Source organism: Delphinus delphis, chromosome 1 (genome assembly GCF_949987515.2).
Source record: "Delphinus delphis chromosome 1, mDelDel1.2, whole genome shotgun sequence".
In the NCBI taxonomy this organism is placed as follows: Eukaryota; Metazoa; Chordata; class Mammalia; order Artiodactyla; family Delphinidae; genus Delphinus; species Delphinus delphis.
The window spans coordinates 69,741,357-69,763,289 of record NC_082683.1 but is presented as its reverse complement, the minus strand read 5'-3'; the positions used below and the strand labels follow the sequence as shown (position 1 = coordinate 69,763,289).

General features: G+C 34.6%; 1 long non-coding RNA gene across 1 annotated transcript in view; it reads left to right on the top strand.

The window, feature by feature from the left end:
* The window catches only part of LOC132421070 (uncharacterized), a 454,372-nt gene extending 433,425 nt beyond the window's left edge, over positions 1-20,947 (top strand). The window contains exon 3 of the long non-coding RNA XR_009518495.1: positions 20,889-20,947. This is a non-coding gene — a long non-coding RNA (uncharacterized lncRNA). The remainder of the gene's footprint in view (positions 1-20,888) is intronic.
* Positions 20,948-21,933: the final 986 nt, after the last annotated feature.

Sequence of the window (21,933 nt, the reverse complement as noted above, 5' to 3'; positions counted from 1 at the left end):
CTTATTTTTTTATATTATGTCTTGTCATGGCCAAGACATGAAAAAATAAACATAAATAAAAAATTCATTCTTTCACTTTTAAAAATATATATATTGGAGGTGCTTATTGGGTGTCAAATGGTGCTAGCAATACAGCAGAATTCAAAGCCAGTGAAAAGCCTGCCTCCGTGGAGGATATATTTTGTAGCACCTATAAGACCCAGGATGATTGGACCATATTTTTAAAGCTTCCCTATGCCTGTCACACTGCCTATCAGTAGTAGGCACTTGTCACGAGTTTGATGAAAGAAAAAGTGAATGAGTGACTCAGGCAGCCAAGAATTTCATTTGCATTAACTAATTTCTGGGGAGTTATTGGCACTGGATGATATGGGCTAATCAGAATTAAATAAATATTTAATCAACTTTACAAGGTAGCTGTTGTTGTTTTTAAGATTACTGTACCTCTACCAATGGTATAAATGTTAGACACATACATATAGACTGATGAGCATAGCTGAAGTTTTCTCAGGGTTCAGGAAATTAATTTTCATGAGTCATAACTAAGGAAGACGAGAGGGAATAAAATGGAATCAAATCACATTATATTCTTTCAAATAATATAGACAATGATCAGAGTTTCTATGACTCACATTGTTCTTCAGTGCAGAGCAGTAGAAATGGTATCTGATTTCTAGGGTAAAGTCAAGAACAGTGCTGTCCGAGAGAACTTTCTGCAATGATGGTAGTGTTATAATAGCTCTGCTGGACAATATGTTAGCCACAGGCCACATGCAGCTATTGAGCACTTGAAATGTAGCTAGTGCAAATGAAAAACTAAATGTTTAACTTTAATTAATTTAAATAGCCATATGTGGTTAGTGGCTACCATATTGGACAATGCAACTCTAGAAGAAAAAACAATGAGTAACAACTCAAAGAATTATTTTGCTAAAATTCTTACATGACAGTTGGAGAACATATATCGGATTATGGTGACAACAACTTTGGAAGTGATGAATCATAACCTGGCAGCTGGGAGCTGGGAAGGTGGAGAGCAGGGAGCAGTACAGCCACAGTCTGTGGTTAAAGCTCCAACTAAGGAAAGAGACAGACCTGGGCTTAAATTCTGATTTCAAAACTTCTAGCAGTGAGACTTTGGGCAAATAAACATAGCCACATTCAACTGTGAGGCAAGGATAATAATATTCACACCCGTATCATAAGGTTATCATGAGAATTAAACATGATAAAGCAGGGATAGCACCTGGTATTCTGTCAGTGTGTAATATGTGATTGCAATTATTATGAGTATACTATTATTAACCAATCTGAAGTGTTCTCAGGTGATATGTATATAAAGGGAATAACATGACTAAATGACCTGTTTAATATATGATATTAAATAACTTGCTCTGACATTCATTCTGGCTAGATAATCTTTGCCCTCTGCTACTTCTCCCAGTAAAAATGTATTTCATCAAGTCTTGACTAAAATAACTTACACTGAAAGTTTACTTGTAAACAGTAGAGAAAATGCAATCCCTTTTTATGCTTGGAGGTGGGGAGAGTAATGTCCATGTGCTACTTTGTGGTGCTTCGCTCATATTCTTACCATGCCCTTCAGGATATATTATTTAGGATATTTGGATGGTTAACTTCTGTATCATTTTTCCTCCTATTTTGTAAACAAGGAAATCCAAGCTCAGAGAGTTTTTCATTCCAGAATTATTACTACTTTGGCTGGATCATTAGCCCCTTGAGGACAGAATATAATCCAGAGATTTGATATTCTGGTTCTTGAAGATGGAATGCTCTAGTTTGTCCTAGGGTTGGTGATGCTGTAGTTACTCTATAACTTCCAAGATGAGTGGTTTAGGCAATGCCAGGTCTGCACGTTTACCAGGTAGCCAGTGGGGCCAGTGGATGACATTGGCCAGTGTGCCCCATATAGTCTATATTCTATGAGTGAGTTACCTTAGAGCCAAGGGTTGTGAAATAAATTCAGTTGTTGGTGACCAGCATTTTACAAATGAAATATGATACAATAAACAGGAGACCCCATCACACAAATATTTTTCACAAGCCTTTTATTTTCATTAATAAGCATATATATGTGCATGTATGTGAGTCTGTACTAAGCCATGATGTATAAAGTAATTTTTATTTGGGTCACAATTTAAAAAGTTTGAAGGCTTACTCTTGATTAAGCTATATCCCAAAACGTATTTTTAGGAGATATGTGGCCAAAGAGAGGGTGCAGTCTCAGATAATTATGCAGAGGGTAATATAAAACGGTAGATGGTATTTAAGGGCAGTACAATATTGTATGCTGCACAGAGGTTCAGAGATTAAAATGATAACTTAAGAATGAGAAAAGAAAATTAGATATAAATTATGATGGATAAGAAGGAAAGAGGAAAGGAAGACATAAAGTCATTTGGTCAGTATAGTAACAAAGAGAAGATTTCCAGTAACGTTTGCAAATCTTTGCAGCATACTAACTGGACTGAAATTTTTAATGAGAAAAATCTGAGTTTCTTCAGAAGTAGATATATTATTTTGCTTCCTAGTACCAGGAGTTCTCTTCCCACCTCCCCAGCTTTACCTCTCCCCTCCTACCCCACATCTTCTGGGAACTGTTCCACATCCTGTACAGATACCTCACTCCCAAGGAAGCTGCTGTTATCCTCTGTGACCTCCCCCAAACCCCTCGACTCTTCCAGAGTTGGGCATATGACTAAACCTAGTGGAATTTTTTAATTGAAACTGAGAAACGGTTACTCTTCAGTGATGGATTTCCCAAGATGTAAAAACAATGTTTTCTGACATATTTGGGCAGCTGTTCTGTAGAAAGAGAATGAATCTGACACCCAGAGAGAAACAAATATGAGAATTAGAGATGGAGCCCTGGTGAATTTAGTTCATGGTCTCCACTTGTTCCTGAGGCCCAGCTGTACCTCTACCTTTCTCGAGAGTTCAGCGTCTAATCCTTCAGTGTTCTGAGATCCAGTAAAACCCTTTTCAAATCTAAAGTGAAAGGAGGTACTATTACTTGACTAATACAATTGTTATAAGAAGTCCCTCTAACAAGTTCAGAAGAGAGAAGACATTGTAAGACACTTGAAGAGAGTGGCAAAAATCATCAGAGTAAGACACACAGAAACAAGAAGGAAGTACAGAAGCAACAGGACTAGACTAAGTCATCAATACTGGAGTAGGAATAATTGGTGATTAAAATGAGAAACAAATCTGAGGAGACATTTTATTTACTTTGCTTTAAATATGTGGAAAAATAGTTATGTGTGCGTGACACATAAATCTAAGTTAAGTATTTAATAAAACCATTGTTCATAACGCTGTGGCTGAGAATACTGTGTGTTTACCAAATTCTGTTTCCTTTGTCTGCCTATCTTGGTCCTTATTGCATTTTGGAGTTGCCATACCACTGAGTTCTGACCTATGGAATAGGTTCATGGTGATGTGTGCAACTTAGAATCCTGGTCCTTAGAAATCTCCCTCAAGTGATTCTCACTCTTTCTTTCCACCCATTAACTGAACATAGATAATAATGAATATGGACTATGAAGATGGAGAGGAGGGGAGAGCCACAATATTAAAAGAACCACATGGAAGGCTGCCCAGGCAGGAACAACTGCTTGGACTAGGGCATGGACTAAGGTACACCTAGTGTCAACTTACTGACTTAGGAGAGGAGGGGTTTCTTTTCCAGAAATCAGTGGTAGTTTAAAGAATACAATGTTGTTCAATTATTTTAAAATTATTCATTTGTACATGATGTTAAAAGATTAAACATTAAGAAATGGTTAGGTTAGCAATAGCTGAATGACTAGATCTTACCAGTTAGCAAGGGGCTGACAATAGATAACATACGTGAATTTGAAACTGTGTTTACATCACTGCCTCTGTTTGCTCAACCTCAGCCGACTAAAAAGAATAGCCTTATTCTTAAATGGCTGCAGAAAAAACTTGTCTAATATTTTTCCATATCTGCAAGGAATTTCTGAATATACTGCACACTTGTAACATGAGTCCATTGATTCTAGTACATCATGTTATTGGAAAACAGAGGTACCTAAGGAATAGATACAGTTTGATAGTCCAACCATCAATGACTATGTGAGAGCTGCTGAGAATTTCAAGGTTATTCTTAAACAGATATGAGCATGTCCTGAGAGCTTTGTGCTTCTTAGTGAAATTATCTTCAGAGGTGATCTTTGAAGAATAAAAGAATCTTAATTTCTAAATGCATCTATAAAGTGTTCTTTGATTTCTCCTTGTTGGAAAAAAAAAAAGGCAGTCTCTCTACTACTCTCAAATTTATTTTATTCATTATAGTGGCTGACTTTAAGACAATCTGCTAAAGAAAACGAATAATTTAGGAAGTGTATTTGGGCACCCATATATTTTATTGTAGAAATAAAATATTGTAGAGGTTTAATAGAGATGGGAAAGCCATAATTTGCCTCATACTTAGACCACTGATGCTTGCATGAGGATTGATGTCAACTGACAGAATAGAATTATTTCCTTTGTTTTGTGTGTCTTAGACAAAAGCAGGCTTTTCTATAAATTCAGATAATTTTCTCAATTTTCTTTAAGTTCAGTAACCAATCTTTGTCTCTTTATTGTCCTTTGCCAACCCTAAACCTTATATTATATCAAATGCCAAACAGTGGATTTCATTCATGTTATCTCTGGAATTGTATCTTCTTTAACTGTTAGGTCTACTAAATTACATTAAGCTGGATCTCCATGGTCTGCACATTTCTCTCTGTTTTATCAGTAATTGGTAATACCAAATCATCTTCTCACAATATAAATCAATGTTTTAACAATTTGAATTTTGTACATATTAATTACTTTACTTGGGAGGCTGGTATTGCATAGCAGTATTGCAAATTGTAGCTATAAAGTCAGATTGGCTGGTTTCAAACCAGCTATGTCCTACTTGGGCAAGCTGCTTAGCCACTTTGGGCCTCAGTTCCTTTATCTGTAAAATGGGAATACTAATAGTGCTACTTCATAAAGGTATTGTGAGGATAATATGAGCAAATGCATACTATGTGCTTAGAACAGTACCTGAATAGACCCTGATGCTTGGTGGTGTTTTTGTGGTTATTTCTGTTGATGTAACTAGGTATGATATATCATATTGGGTGGTGTAGGTGGGAAAAAGGGATAAGATAAATTCCTGTCCTTAACTACTTTGAATTGCAGTAGAGAAATGTTTGTTTACAAAGATGATTATTATATAATATAATACAGGTTTATATATAGTGCTTTAAGAGTTTCAAAAAGGAAGTAACTTACTATTTGGAGATGTCAGAAATTTTACAGGGAGTTGCATTTGGTTTGGGCTTAAAGAATAAGAAGCATGCTAGATAAAGATAGGAAAGTATTGCAGTCATAGAAAACAATGGGCAAAGCACAGAACAGTTAAACATCGTTCATGTTCAGGAAATAAAAAGGAATTCATTAATTCAAAAGTAGTTCAGCAGTTAACTGAGGTTAGAGCAGTGGTTCTGGATGAGTAGCAGTTTTGTTTCTCCCCCAGGAACATATGGCAATGTCTGGAGACAATGTTTTATTTTCATGATGGAGAGCTGCTACTGGTATTTAGTTGTGTAAAGCCAGGTGTGCTGCTAACATCCCCATGCACAGGACAAGTCCCCACAACAAAGAATTATCTGGCCCAGAACATCAGTAGTGCTGGAAGTGAGAAGCACTGGGCTAGAGAATCAGGCAGGTGGGGAGAGGGGTGGACTCTACAGATAGGATTTTGGGCTGGGATCCACTTCAAAAAAGCCTGATATGTAATTATAAAGATGCTACATTATTATGATGGCTATCTGGCCTCTGGTCCATCAGCTCCCTGATGTTCCAGAACATTTATCATTTGATAATTGATATATGAACAATCGATGATCAACTTTATTTAGAATGTCTTCACTCTTGTTGGGAAAACTCCACACTTCCTTCAGAGATCTGCTTTCCTTAATCATTGAAACCAGCCTTATCATCATTTTAGGTAAAATTTCTGTCTTCAGAAGTGCCAATTCATGTTCCCCCTCAGGCCTTAGAATATATTTGAAAAGCACTTTCTCTGTTAAACATTTCCCTCCCCCATAATCATTTCCATCTGTGTTTGTAGTGGGCTTCTTCCCTACCCACCTTCCCCCAGCAGATGCTCCCTAGACTCTGTGGTATTCGATTTCCCTGATTCCTGTTAGTCTTGGAAAAACAAAAGACGTAGAATCTTTTTCATACACTTTTGTTTGTCTTTTTAGGTAATCAAGGCACAAAGAGAAAAACAGAGAGGAAGGAAGAGATGTGCAAGGATCAGAGTAAATAGTCCCTTTGAAGGCTTTGGCTTTTTAGTAAAAATGTTTCTCTAACAGCATACTGCTAGATGACTAAAGGAATTCAGGAAAGTTTAGATAAGAGGAACAACAAAACAACATCATTTGCTGCTTTTCCAGAAGAAAATCAAAGTGTTGCTGAGGGTCTTCTACTTCCTGCTGATTTTGTTTTATAAAAATATATATTGATTTCTTCTACCTCAGAGATTCATAAATATTATTAAAAATGAATGGCAGGTCTGATTTAAATTAAATGTCAGGTGGCTAATAGGTTTCATAATACTTTAAAAGAATTTAATGACATTCTTACTTGATTTTGTATTAGAGGCATGCAAAGCATCGAATACCAAAATCTACAATAGTATGTGCTAAATGAATGCATGAATAATGAAGCTCTTGCTTTCTGAAAATAAAAAGGAACAGTATATCTGTACTTGTTACGGCTTTTTCCCAAGCCACACAGGCTAAATAACACCAAGTTTCTACTCATTAGGTAAGACAGAAACCTCACCTTTGACTTCTTCGCTCCTATTTTTGTCTTTTAAGCACGATAATCACATGAACAATATCAAATTCCTTGATGATTTCGAAAACACTGCCTGATATCAGGAAGTAAAAGGTGGGATGAGGGGTGGCATTTTATTATAGTCTATTATTATATAATCTCTTTGGGGTGAATGTCAACCTTTCAAAATGCCACATTGTATAAGACTGAAAAATCCCTTTTATTGGCTCCAAATGGCTTGTCATATGTTTTAAAGATCTAGTAAAGATGTTTTTTAGTATGTAAAGATAGTTTCTTTTCTGCTCTTTTCTTTTTCCCAAGTGACTGTTCACTGGCCACAACCACTTAGACATTATACATTTCCAAATGTTTTATTCTCAAACACTTGATTACTCTAAATACAACCTCTGCACTGAATCACCCCCACTTGAAAGGCATTCAATTGACCAGAAGGAAGAAGGGATGATGTTCTGAAACCACTACTCCAGGAACTTGACTAGTTTATCACAGGTAGACAATTTGTGTTATTTTCTCTCTTTGTGGAGTTCACCCCATGCTGCTCCTCACAATCCAAAGTAGCACTTTCATTTTTTCTGATAGCGTTCCCTGTGGATGCTGAAACACTCTGCCACCTCCATTTTACTGATGTGTGGATTTCGCCCCCCTGTGAATTACCTCTGCTGGATTTTCTTTTGCTTTTTTTTTTTTTTTCAAGCTCCTGCTGACAAAACTTGCAGACAGCAATGTACATCCTTAACAGACAGAGCACCATGCTCCCAGCAGGGCAACCCAGGTGTTCACAGCCCACACACATTGTTGATCAAGAGTTCCATAGAGAAAGCTGTCTGTGAGCCAGAGGCAGAGGGTGAAAAATCTTTGAGGGTTCTCAGAGGACCCAACCCCTCACCGCTACCTACTTATTTTTCAAAGTAGGAAAGAGAGCATAAAGTCCAAGATTTTGTATGTAAAGGCCTTTTTCAGATTCCTTGCTTTCCTAGTCTGAAATAATTTATGTTGTAGGAGCAAGCATTAAGTTTTGAAATAAATAAAATTTACACTTAGTAGAGTGTAAATTTGAGCTCATACTTGATTGCATCCCCGTTCTATCATTCATTCACTTAACAAGTACTTTTGTATCCCTGCCATCTCTCAGGAGCTGTCCTACACCTAAACTATATTTAAAATTTGTCCTGTTACTTCTATTTTTAAACACGTTGATTTTTTCCCCCGTTACTATAAACATCTCTAGAAATAAAATGGAATTATCACATGTCATATTTGTTGTGTCATGGCATCTATCAGGTAACATTGAGCTCCGACTTTTTCAGCAGGAATTTTCAAATCACGAGTTCTACATAAGATTGTAGTGTAGAATAGACTCACTGTAAATATATATCACCCACTGTGTCTTATTTTAGTATCACATCAACACAAAAGTCTATATAAATAGTTCAGATATTATCTGATGGACCTTACAGAAACAGAACTGACTCATTGTATTGTGTCCAAATATTGTTTGTATGGATTTATTTGAAGATACTTGCATTTTTAAGCAAAGAATAATACACTTATGTTGACAAAAATTATGATCACAATTTATTATCTTCTACTTTCTTTTTAAAGCTTAGTTCAAATGCTGGGATTGATTTTCATTACAAAATGTTTTATATGGCCTATGTTTTTCATAATAGGCCAATTATTAAGCCTATTAATAGGCCAATTATTATTATTATTAATTGGGGAAAATAAAAACAGATAAAACAAATCTTTGCTATGATATTTCTTTAAAAAGAGCTATTTACACCTTTTTTTTTTTAATTTCAAATGGGAATCTGGAAAATCTACTAATAATACAGTGAAAGAAGCAGATTACAATACAATAAGTCAATGCAGAATAGTCTGATATTGCAGAAAGAACCCAGACAGACTTTGACTTTGAAATCACATAGAATTGTTAGAGTACAAATCCCAGTTCTAGAAATTATTAAATCCATTGCTTTATTCTTTCAGAATACCTTTCCTTGTTTTTCATGTACATTTAATATATCTCCTGCCAGGTTGTGTGAGGTTTAAACGAGATATCAGAGATGAAACGAACAAGCCACAGGTTCAGCCATACTATAGCAGCTAGAAAACATTACTTTTCATGACCTTATTTAAGAAATTAAAGTAACATCTTTACACACTTTTTTGTACTTTTTATTTGTTTAATTGCTCCTCTTTCCTAATTAACTCTAAATTTTGTGATGATCTTTCTCATAAGTCTTGTATAGGAGGGACAGAAGGTATTGTTCTTATTTTCATAGACGAAGAAAAACAAAGGTGAAGAAAGTGACTTCTTTAAGACTATATAGCCACAATTGACACTCAAATTCTAGTGACTTAACAGCTATTTCTCCAACATTTTCTGAATTCAATTTTGTGAAATTGAAATGATCTGAATCATTTGTACCTTTAATCACCCTCCAAATTTTGTGACTTTTAAATATTGGATCATTGATTCAAGGATGACTGAACACATGTCTAACTGCTTAATTTACTTATATCACCTTAACGAATGTGAATTACAACTCAGTTAATTTAGTCTCTGTGATTGACACTGATGAAAAACTGTATCTCAAACAAAATAAGTTAGTTCTTTTCCATTTGTAAGGAACAATTACAGCCTTTGTATGAAAGAACATATCCTTCAACAATGGAGGAAAACAAAGAGTTTACGTCTTTATGGATCCGATCAGAGATGGCAAAAATGTTTCATCTGTATTAACTCTAACCTTTATCTGTGGTTTTGTTACCAGCTGGAAAGCATTTATGCTAGATATTATGCTAGGTACTGGGAGACAGTAGTAGTAAAATGGCCCTATCATTCTATTTAGTAAACACAGGAATAATCATGATTGTAAATTGCGTTATTCATTCCCTCAAATGGCTGAAAGATCATGACGTGGCATACATGATAGCTAAAATATGACTTAGGCTAAACTCAGTACAAAAAAAAAGTTTACTTTTAAAGTAAATTTATGAATTCAATACAACTCCATTTTAATAAGATACATTCTGATAATGTGTTATATCACACTGATTAATTTGAGGATATTGAAAAATGCTTGCATCTTTGGGATAAAACACACTTGATCATGGTGTATGATCCTTTTAATGTATTTTTGGATTTGGTTTGCTAGTATTTTGTTGGGGATTTTTGTATCTATGCTCATCAGTGATATTGGCCTGTAAATTTCATTTTTTGTGGTATATTTGTCTGGTTTTGGTATCAGGGTGATGGTGGCCTCATAGAATGAGTTTGGAAATGTTCTTTCTTCTGCAAATTTTTGGAATAGTCTCAGAAGGATAGGTGTTAAATCTTCTATAAATGTTTGATAGAATTCACCTGTGAAGCCATCGTGTCCTGGATTTTGGTTTGCTAAGAGTTCTTAATCACAGATTCAATTTCAGTTCTTGTAATTGGTGTGTTCATATTTTCTAATTCTTCCTGGTTCAGTCTTGAGAGATTGTACCATTCTAAGAATTTGCCAGTTTCTTCTAGGTTGCCATTTTATTGGCATATAGTTGTTTTTATTAATATATCTGTGGTGTCTGTTGTAACTTCTTTTTCATTTCTAATTTTATTGATTTGGGTCATCTCCCTTTTTTTTTTTTTTTGATGAATAAGGCTAAAGTTTTATCAATTTTGTTTATCTTTTCAAAAACTAGATTTTAGTTTCATTGATCTTTTCTATTGTTTTCTTAGTCCCTACTCAGAATGGCCATCATTAAAAAGTCTACAAATAATAAATGCCACAGAGGGCATGGAGAAAAAGGAACCCTCCTACACTGTTGCTGGGAATGTAAATTGGTGCAGCCACTATGGAGAACAGTATGGAGGTTTCTTAAAATCTAAAAAATAGAGCTACCATATGATCCTGCAATCCCACTCCTGGGCATATATCTGGAGAAAACCATAATTCAAAAACATATGTGCACCTCCATGTTCATTGTAGCACTATTTACAATAGCCAAGACATGGAAGCAACCTAAACGTCCATCAACAGATGAGTGGGTAAAGAAGATGTGGTGTATATATACAATGGAATATTACTCAGCCATAAAATAGAATGAAATAATACCATTTGCAGCAACATGAATGAACCTAGAGATTATCATACTAAGTGAAGTAAACCAGGCAGAGAAAGACAAATAGCATATGATATCACTTATATGTGGAATCTAAAAAAAAATACAAATGAACTCATATACAAAACAAAAATAGACCCACAGACATAGAAAACATACTTATGGTTACAAAAGGGGAAGGCGGGGATAAATTAGGAGTTTGGGATTAACATACACACACTATATATAAAATACATAACCAACAAGTATCTACTATATAGTACAGGGAACTATACTCAATATTTTTAATAACCTATAAAAGAAAAGAATCTGAAAAAGAATATATATACATATACATATATATGTATGTATAACTGAATCACTTTGCTATACACTTGAAACTAATACAACATTGTAAATCAATTATACTTCAATTAAAAAATAAAATTAAATTAAAAAAACTAAAACATTCAAACAGAAGATACATTCTTCAGCTAACTCATTGCAAAATAAGAAACCATCCCTTTAAACTTCTTAAAAAGATAAATTGTCTTGCAAGTCATTTGCATTCAAGGGGAAATTTAAGTCCTATACAGAAGCATTGAAGAATATTTCAAACAGGTAGCAATATTTAGCCAAGAGATTTGACCTACAGATGGTTCTTTCTTGAAGGATTAATTAATAGATTGAACAATAAAGAGCTTAACACTAAAGCAATATAAAATAACATAAAACTAGGATGAATTCTCAGATGTGAGACTTCTGTGGTTAACTACCTTTAGCATCAACCTGGAATTATTTTAAGGAGATGTCATTATTGCCCATTGCTTTGGCACTGAGGGTGGGAGTCGGGTAGTCTGAATCACAGTAATATCGAAATGGAAAGTAGGACTATTATTACATTAACACTTCTTGAATTGTATGTGGTTTGTATCCTTCACATTGAGAAGAATCATGTCAACTTAGAAGAATTCAGAGAGATTGTGAATGTATGTGACATAATTGAGGGAATCAGAGATTATTTAACACTGAGTTAAAAAAAAACAACAACTTTGTTTAGAGATGACAGTTTAATTCAAACATTTAAAGAGCTATCATGAGAAAGGAGCAAATGTTCTGAGTACTTCCAAAAGACAATGAGTAAACATCTAAACAAGGTAGATTTGAGGTCAAAATAAGGCCCAACTTTTAGATTAGATAAATGTATCCAGGGCTTCCCTGGTGGTGCAGTGGTTGAGAGTCTGCCTGCCAATGCAGGGAACACGGGTTCGTGCCCCGGTCCGGGAAGATCCCACATGCCGGGGAGCGGCTGGGTCCGTGAGCCATGGCCGCTGAGCCTTCGCGTCCGGAGCCTGTGCTCCGCAACAGGAGAGGCCACAACAGTGAGAGGCCCGCGTACCGAAAAAAAAAAAAAAAAAAAAAAAAACCAAATATATCCAGTCATGGATATGGGATTTTATATACGATATTTTTACAAAGAGAAGTATAGATTAATGGTGAAACTAATGAAGCTTATGCTTCACTCATCTTTACCAGTTTATTCAAAGGACCTGAAGTTAATCTTGTACTTCTAATTTTATATTATTTTTCTGAATATGGAATCTTCAAATATTAACATTTCAGACTCAACAAAAACTTGAATGTTTAATCGGATGGCAAATAAGATCTTCATACTTTGTAACATGTTTTCCAACTATAAGACTCCTTAGATCTTTAAAATTATGCTACTCATTTTTTTTTCATTGAATAGTTTTATTCTCAATAATGTATTGATCAGACACCCTCTGTTATACATAGATTTGTGAGATTTAGAACTATATGTGTAATTTGCCTCTCATAAATTGTAGAGCATGCATATTGACAGAGAATATTGGAGAAAGAAGCCATAAAGGAATATAACAGTGAAATTTGATAGCTTCCCCCTCATTCAAATAGTGTCTCCCCAGGTATACATGAATAATTATGAGTACCACAATTAATTTATATATCTGGCTTAATCAAGAATTTTATATAACTATAAAAACAGTGAAGACTAAAACATCGGATGGTCTGATGCTTGAGTATAATCACACATGTATTTCCATAGTTTACATGAAAGCATGAAAGAACAAAATAATGTTCTGTATGTTTTCATTACATTTAGTATATTTGACAACTTTCTTTTGTGTGTATATATTTGGCTATAAGTTTAGAAGGAAATATTGACAAATATTGCAAACACAAATGTTATTCTTTTCTAAATATCAAGTCTTCCTAATGTTAACAAAGAGGTACACAAATCTACACATACTTTTAGAAATTAAGGGGTAAAAGTGGCCTCTTAAATATGTTGAAGGGCTCATGACTAATTCATTAGATTCAGAAATAATTTAGAGATGGATAAAGTGGTAGGTTGAAATCATCTTAACATAGCATAAGGAATCAATACAGAAAAGTAATAAAGTGGAACTTTTAAGAAAGAAAAAAATGGTATTGAGGAAGAGAGTGGTAAAAGTCAGGGAAGTATTACTGTGAAGAATACTATTTGTATAGTGCTTTGGTACAGAACATTTTCATAGACATTAGGTAATAACAAATGTATTATAAGTGAACTCTAACTAGAGGGGATTTGATATGTGAACCCCAATTTTAAAACCTTTCTTATTTTAAACATCCACATAATAGACTGAAAGTGCATATTTAAACAATGTGGACATGTGAAGTCTCTAACCAAAAATGAATATAATTCTGTGCCAAATGGATTTGTTTTAGGCCAATGAAATAATTATATCAACACCAGGAAGAAAATAGATGGCTAATCCATAAGGAAGAAAACTTTATATTTCATCTATGCATGATTGGAAGCAGTGAATAAACATGGTCCTGCCAAGCAATGTTTTGAACAAATGGTGGAATATCCATGAAAAACATTTCTAGTGAGATAAAAGTATGGTGTAATTGATTCAGGAGTATAACTGAATAGCATAACAGAATTAAAAGAATTAACAATCTCCCTCTCCTAAAAAAAAAAAAAAGTTTTAAAATTTTTTGAAAAAAACAAGCTCACTAAATCCATTAATGAGGGAAGAATGCTTTTTGTAATGGATACTTAGTATCTATGAAATAGGGAGTAAAGGGTCATTGAAGGGCAAACATTTCCCATGGAAACTGCCAAGATCTAAACATTTAAAGATTTTTTTAAAGGAATTCTTGTAAGTTAAATAAATAATAAAAGTTTTCAAGACAGCTGACCCTAACTTTGAATGCATTTCAGAAGTACTTAGAAAATTAACTGTACTGATTATTGCCAGAAAGATTTACCATGAATAGAAGCATCCTTTATTTTATCCTAAGTAATGAATTTCTCTTAAAAAGGCTACTTATGACACAGTTTTCATATCAGGTGATTAGTTTAACAGATTTCAAAATGTTTTCAGAAGGCTACCTTCTATTTGATTTTACAGATTTCTCCTGGTGACCTGTGTAGTGAAGGACCTAAAATTATGGCTTAACTGCAAGTTCTCTTCCCCACTCTGTTGCCATGGATAAGGTTGTGTAGCTAAAAAACACTTTAATCAGGGGGACCAGGCACAGTTCCTGCTTTTCACTGAGTAGTGGGTTGTAGTTCCTTGCCAGCCCACTGAGTTGTTGAATCAAGTCAATCACATCTTCTTGCAGGAAACGGGGAGTCACATGACCTTCTTGAAACCTGAACGTCTGTCTCCAACAGCCCCTGATTGTTCACTGTGTTTCAAGTACAACCTCTGGGAGTCCCTTCATGGCTTTCAGCATCCTCCTTCCTGGGCTGTGAATATCTGTGACTAATAAATTGCTATCAATTGCCTCTTTCCAGTGTCATGTGTCATGTGTTTGGCCATGTCCATAGTCCTAGCATGAAAGTTCCTCCTCACTAATGGGGTGAAAACGAGGCTATAAAAACAAACAAATGAAAAGTTTTATTTTTATATTAATTTAATTTTCAGGTACAGATCCTTAATTAATAACATTATATATATATATATGAAATATGATTTTAGCTTATTTTGTAATTTGTGATCACTATTTAGAAACTATTATATTAGATTCTAAATCATAAGTTACATTTTATAAATGAATGTATGGAGGCAAGGTTAATATATGAGACCAAGTCACTTACAGAGTGAATTATGGAAAAGGACATAGATCACAGGTCTTCTCACTTGAAACGGTGTTTTCCTTCTATCATACTGAATAGCCAGAGTATTATAGAGACCTGAATTTAAGGATCCATTTTGATAATAATTTATACCAAAAATATTTCTCCTATTTTTCATTAAAATTCTTCTTTTGACAAAACCTTCTCAAAATTATGCATGGCAAAGTCAACTGGGGTTTTTGTTTTAGTCAAGTATGCCTGCTCCATAGAATTTTCTCTTAGACAAAGTCAGGTGGAATCTTGGGATGACAACTCTTTTACTTCCACCATCTCTCCATTATGACTCCACAGCTATATCATTGATTTCTTCTAGTAGTCAGCCAAGATATAAATAGAACAGTAACTGTCAAGTGCATACAGTTCCTAACTCTAACTCTGTTCCTATGTTCACCAAGATCTGAGCTCTTTCAGTATTTCAGATATCAGTTATTTGAAAGGTAGGGAAATTAGAAACGTAGCCTCTATTCATGAGAAAAAAAAAATGTAGTGTGGCAAACTTGTCATAATTTACCTCATGTCTAAACAAAAGATTTGAAATATCCTATTTCCTTTCAAAGGGAGTGTTTGGCTTTTCCTTTCCTTGATATTGATGTTTATAAACTGTCATGAAAGTTAGGGTAGAATAAAAGAGCCATTAAAAGGCAGCAATTAAGTAAAATGCAGCTATTTTTCACCTGTCCTTAACAAAATCTGTGTATTTATGATTAGACATTATAGATTATTTGGAATGTATGTCTTTCTGAAATAATATATTTTCTTAGGGATTCCAATAACTGATTTGACTATGACATTTTAGAAATGGGTACTTGTTCTACTATAAAATTATTTAGAATTTGTTATTAGTCTAAAGTTAACATATTCATTGACATATGGTATCCATATTTATTTCTAATAATCCTAGGTATCAGGGCAAAAGTAATTACCTACAGTTTATGCATCCAGTTCCTATTATGGAGTTCACCACATAGTTTGGTTGTAAAAATAAGTTATATTAGTGCCTTTTTTAAGGTTGTGATGGAAAACTCATTATATCTGCTTTAAATATGTCTAGACTAAAATTACTAAAGCTATTTCTAAGGTAGTAGATCTTTGACTGTGAACTACTTATTTGCCAGTGTGTTGGGCTGGACCCAGAGCAGTTAACTGAGGCAGGTATCTACCTGCTCCTATATATGCTCTGCACCAGCTTCTGCAGATGTTGAATGGTTTTCCATTCAAGCACCCATTCCAAATAGTGTTCTTTGCAACCAAAATGTAAGATCTCACCTAGTCTTCAAAGCAGGCACATCATTTTTTGGTAACAGTGAAACTGTAGACTCTAGGTACTCAATAGATGATAATATAATCTTGACTTCTCTACTCTTTTTTTTGTTGTTGATGATGTTTTTCAAAAATTTCATTGTGAGAAATAACATTCTTGGAGTTTTTCCCATCATACACGGTTTATCCACTCTTTTATGTCATAACATTTACCCTAAAATCATGTCGATTCATCAGAGAGTTTGCATATTTAGAATAAATTATTTTGAATTTTTAAGAAATGTTCTTTATTGAACTTCACTGTGTAATGCTATTGTTATGATATGTTGATGAAATGAAATTATTTATATAATGGTGTACTCCTTATGAAAATCAAATTTTTTTAACTTGATTTTCTCGTACATATGATTTTTAAAGCACTGCACATGTTTGTGTAAGTTCTGTCCTCTTAATTATGCACCCATAGAATGCAGTTTTATGCCTGCTTTCCTGACCCAATTTGACTGGGTCCTGCAGTTCCATTTAGGTATATCATTTTCCTCTCTTATCAGGTCTAATATGTCCATGTGTTGGTCATGTTGTTGTGACTTAACTTCAGTCATTGGCTTAGTGCTTAGTAGGGGAGGTAAGGACAAATTCTGAGGAAGGGTGTCTTTTAGGATTATTTCAGCAATTGCACTGTTACCTCATGCCTGGAGCTATGTATTACCCTAACCACCGGGGATGGGGTAATTGTTACCAGCCAGATGGCAGACGATCCAGTTCCCAAATCCTATTCCATCATCACCATTCTCAGACCATGCCTGGCACCCACTGTTACGAGTTGGGTTCACCTGCAGCAGCTGGAGACCAGGAAGCTGGAGGTGTATTAGCGAGTACTCTGAGGACAAACATTTATGAAAGGGGAGGCAAGTAAATAGGATTGGGGAAGAGTCCTGACGCAGTTTTTACTGAGGCCTTAACCCATCTGACTGGGGAATCTGAATCTAGCTTAACTCTTCACAGTTGTCCTGAGTTGGAACAAACAATGCAGGCCTCTATGCCCCTGCATCGGAAGGTCATTGGTTTCTGAATGTAAGCTTGGATGAGGCTGTTCTCTTCAGCTGATGTGTTCTCAATTTCCTTAAAGGAAGCTGACAGCTGAGGGATTTCCAATGGTAGCTTTTCCTGCAGTTATGGTAATGAATGTCTTCATCCTTGAAGGGTATCTGGGCAGTGCCTCACAGAATCTCCACGTGGATTAATAAAAATTTCCCCATATAATATATTCTACTGGAAGCTAGGAGACATCTATACTTCATCAAGTTTATAAACCTTATTATGCTTATTGACTATTCAAGTTTTATTTTCTGTGAATTTTGGTTTGGATTTTTTGCACATTTTAAACTGGACTCTTTTGTTTTTATGCTGAATTTTAGGAACATACACTACCTATATATAGTCTTTGTGGTTTTTACACATTATGTATAAATTCTGAGTCTATGCCTAGTCTTTCACTTTGACTATGATTCAGTTTGGTGCACAATAGGTTTTCACTTTAATATATGTGAATTCGTAAAATTTCCTCTTTGGTTTTCAATTAAACGTCCATTCCAATTTTTCTATTGTTTTGCACATATTATAAATGTTTAGTGTGCAATAGAAATCTCTTATAAAATTTCCTGACGGATTTTGTACTATGTATGGGGTAGATGTATTGCTACTGATTCTTCTGATACAATTTTGTTAATTGTTACAGGTCAATTCAAATTTTTTTTTTTTCCTTGAGTCAATTTTAAATAACTGTGTTTACGTATGTGTGTTTGGGTGTGAGGTTTTGGGGGTGGGGAGCAAATTGATGCTTCTAATTTTAAAATGTATTTACCTGAAATTGTCTGTATAAGTCTTTCATCATTTAAAAATCCTCAATTGTATCTGTATTATGACCTCTTTTTAATTTCTAAAATTGTTTATTTGATCTTTCTGTATGTTTTCTTGATCAATCCTCAAAAAACTTTTCTATTTTACTAGTTCTCACAAATCACTAAATTTAGGCCTTGTTGATCCTCCCTATTTTGTGTTCAACTATCGTTATTTTCTGTTATCTCTATATTTTTCCCTTTATATATTATTTAGTGATATTTTGTTTTTTTCTCACATCTTAAGTTGGATACTAGGCATATTAATATTCAAACTTTCTCCTTTGCTATAAACATTTAATGCTAATTTCTCTCTGTGTATTCTCTGGTAAAACTATTTTTGTTGAGTTTCAATCTTTATTAATATATAGTGACTGTTCTTAACCCTAAAAATCCCATTTGCCTTAAATAAAGCAACACCAGCATTTTCTTGCTTTGTATTTGCCTGATATATCATTTTTCTTCGTTTCCATCATTTTACTTGCTAACTTTCTTCTTTTCCATATGTTAGATTGCTTACTAACAGCATATCACTGTATTTTGTTTTGTTTTTCATTCTATTCTGATAATATGTTATTGAAAGAAAAAATTCATTTCATTTATATTTACATTTCATTTAAAATCCAAAGTCCCTACAGTTAGATTTTGTATCCTATATTGTGTTTCCTTCTTACCCTTCCTTTATAATATCTCCTATTTCTTTTTTTTTTTTTTTTTAATTAATTTATTATTTTTTGGCTGTGTTGGGTCTTCGTTTCTGTGCGAGGGCTTTCTCTAGTTGCGGCAAGCGGGGGCCACTTTTCATCGCGGTGCGTGGGCCTTTCACTATCGTGGCCTCTCTTGTTGCGGAGCACAGGCTCCAGACGCACAGACTCAGTAGTTGTGGCTCACAGGCCCAGTCGCTCCGCAGCACGTGGGATCCTCCCGGACCGGGGCACGAACCCGCGTCCCCCGCACCGGCAGGCGGACTCCCAACATCTGTGCCACCAGGGAAGCCCTCTCCTATTTCTTTTTAATTTTCTTCCTTTGTTTGAGATTGGCAGTTTTATCTTTAATTCTTCATTTCTCCTGCTACTTGATTTAAAAAAAAAAATTTAGTTGTTACCTACAGAATTTTTCTATTTCATTTGATCTAATTATATCTAGCTAAAGATAATTTCTGTACTCCTTCCCCAAATACACAGGATTTGAGGACATACTTCTCAAACTATCAGTGGTGAAGAATCTTTTTCTCAAAATTTCCAATTCTTCATGGACTGATAAGTCTGTAAAATAAATCAGGCATATATAAATACCTGTTCTCTGTTATTAGGTGTCTCATATCCATTTGGGGGAAGTGAGGCAATCCCAAGCTGGAGCATTAAAACTCTCCTATAAAACATTTAAAATGAATAAATTATAGATTATGTTTATGCCAAGATATGCAAGACATGCCAGTCTTGGTGTTGCCACAAATTTTATTTTAGGTTTCTTACTTGAAACTTTGCATATAAGCTCCATGAGGGTAGAGACTCTATCCCCCAAAGACTTTATTCAACAAATGACTCAACAGTTTGCTGAATAACCACACGCTGTCAGGATGTACTTTTACTTATACTTTAGGAGAGAAGGGACTTGTCCAGTGTTAAAGAATTAAGACTAGCTGTAGCAATATCTGTTCCCACTAATTCCTTCACAGGTTCTTCTCTGAGGTCAGTGCTGATAAAGCCACATACTAGAGATCCACATATGAAAAATCAGCTTGGCATCAGTGGGCCACAATAACTAATGCTTAAAACTTTGCTACTAGCAATATCAATAGCACAAATAAGATGGTAGCTGTCGTAATATTGGTTAGAGTTGTATACCACCAACATCTGGTTAAGAACAGAAAGTTAACTTTGACAGATTTGATGAGTAGAGGACCGAGGTGGTGCTGGTTGGAAAGGAAAGATAGGTGTCCTTCCTGGTTTTTATTTCCTCTACTATGCTTTTATTACACCATCTAACAGGAGTAGCCATTTTACAGGAATTAGTTTTCAAAAGAAATCAGGCACTCTTAGGTGAGTTTTCTTGAGGACATTTCAGAGAAAGACTGACACCAATATCCTTATGAAAAATCAATGTAAAGTACTAATTTGATACAAGCTAAATTCAGGCGAGGTTCAGTCATTAGACATATATGGTCTCTACACCGCTTTACTCTGGCAACCACATTTCTTGCCTTATAGAAAGAATAAAACTCGTTTCATTTTGAGATCTCACAAAAGGAATATCATACAATTAAATATGCATTTGCTCCCATAGTCATTATCTAAAATATTCCAGATGAGGATTTTTATGTGCTCATTCATTCCATCTAATTTCAAATATTAAGATACAGGTTATTTCTTTTTCCTCTAAAAATGAAATCATACATTTTCTAAAGGAAATAAAATGAATGCCAAGATATGTTGTTTTATTAAAAATAGTAATCTGCCAAACATGTGTTAGTATTTTTTCTTCAAATATATTTAAAACACTCATATCTATCATATTCTTGTCACCTTTTATTTTTTACTTCCTTGCTTAAGTTTTTCTTTTTCTCTTTTTTTAAAAAGGTTTCCTGGCTTCTCTATGGGGCTCCTGGTTTTCAAGCTATTAGAATCCTCCAGACCAGGTAAAAAGAACACAGTATACTAATGTGAATTTCTGTGGTAGAAACTTAGTGCCACTTGTTAGTTTAAATATATGCACACACTTTATCTAGACTCTTTAACATACATGCATTACTATTCACCAAGGTTGTTTCCATCTTAAGCTAATCCTTGGTAAATGGTTGCTCAGTGCTGCTTCTTTTTTGCACTTTTGTGATTTTGCTTTAAATGTATATTATGCTTTATGCTTTATTTCTTCTCTTTCTTTCTTGTTTTTTTTTGTTGTTGTTACTATTGTTTCATTTCATTTTATGGTTTTTTGCTTTAACCATTCAGATTGGCCTTGAATTATATCAGGAGAGTAGCCTTTTAGTAATCAAGGTCAATATGGAATCTCTAATTCTAATAAGTCACATAAAGCTATTGCTGTGTACCATTCCACAGGGCAGAGTAGAAGCTGTTTTATTGACCAGACTTTCCTAAGGGGACCTTGTAGCATTTGCAATTTTTGCCCTAGGGGGCCAGTAGAGGAGACCTCTATTGCTCTTTTAATCAGTACCAGAATCAGCAATTAACCTATAACTGTAGCTGGTGTCCTAGAAATGAGGCAATGTAATCTTTTCTCATTATTTCTTATGGGAAAATTGCCTTTGACATATGTGCTTTAACATTGCTCACACTTTTCAAGAAATATCCTTTTAGCCTACATCAATCAGTACGCATATTACCTCTTCCATAAATGGCCACATTTTGTCCTACCTGACCTAGACTTGTCTGCATTACATTTCTTCTTTATGCTTTCAAGGGTGCCCTGTGCATATTTCCATCATAATACTTATCACAATGTATTATAATCATCATTTTACTCCCTTGACTGTAAGCATTTTGAGATTAGAGGGTGTTTATTTTGATAAACTCAGTTCCTAGTAGAGTGACTGATTCTCCATTAGTAATGGCATTTCAGATCAACTTTAGGAACTAAAATAGTCTCTCCGCACAATGAAGAGTG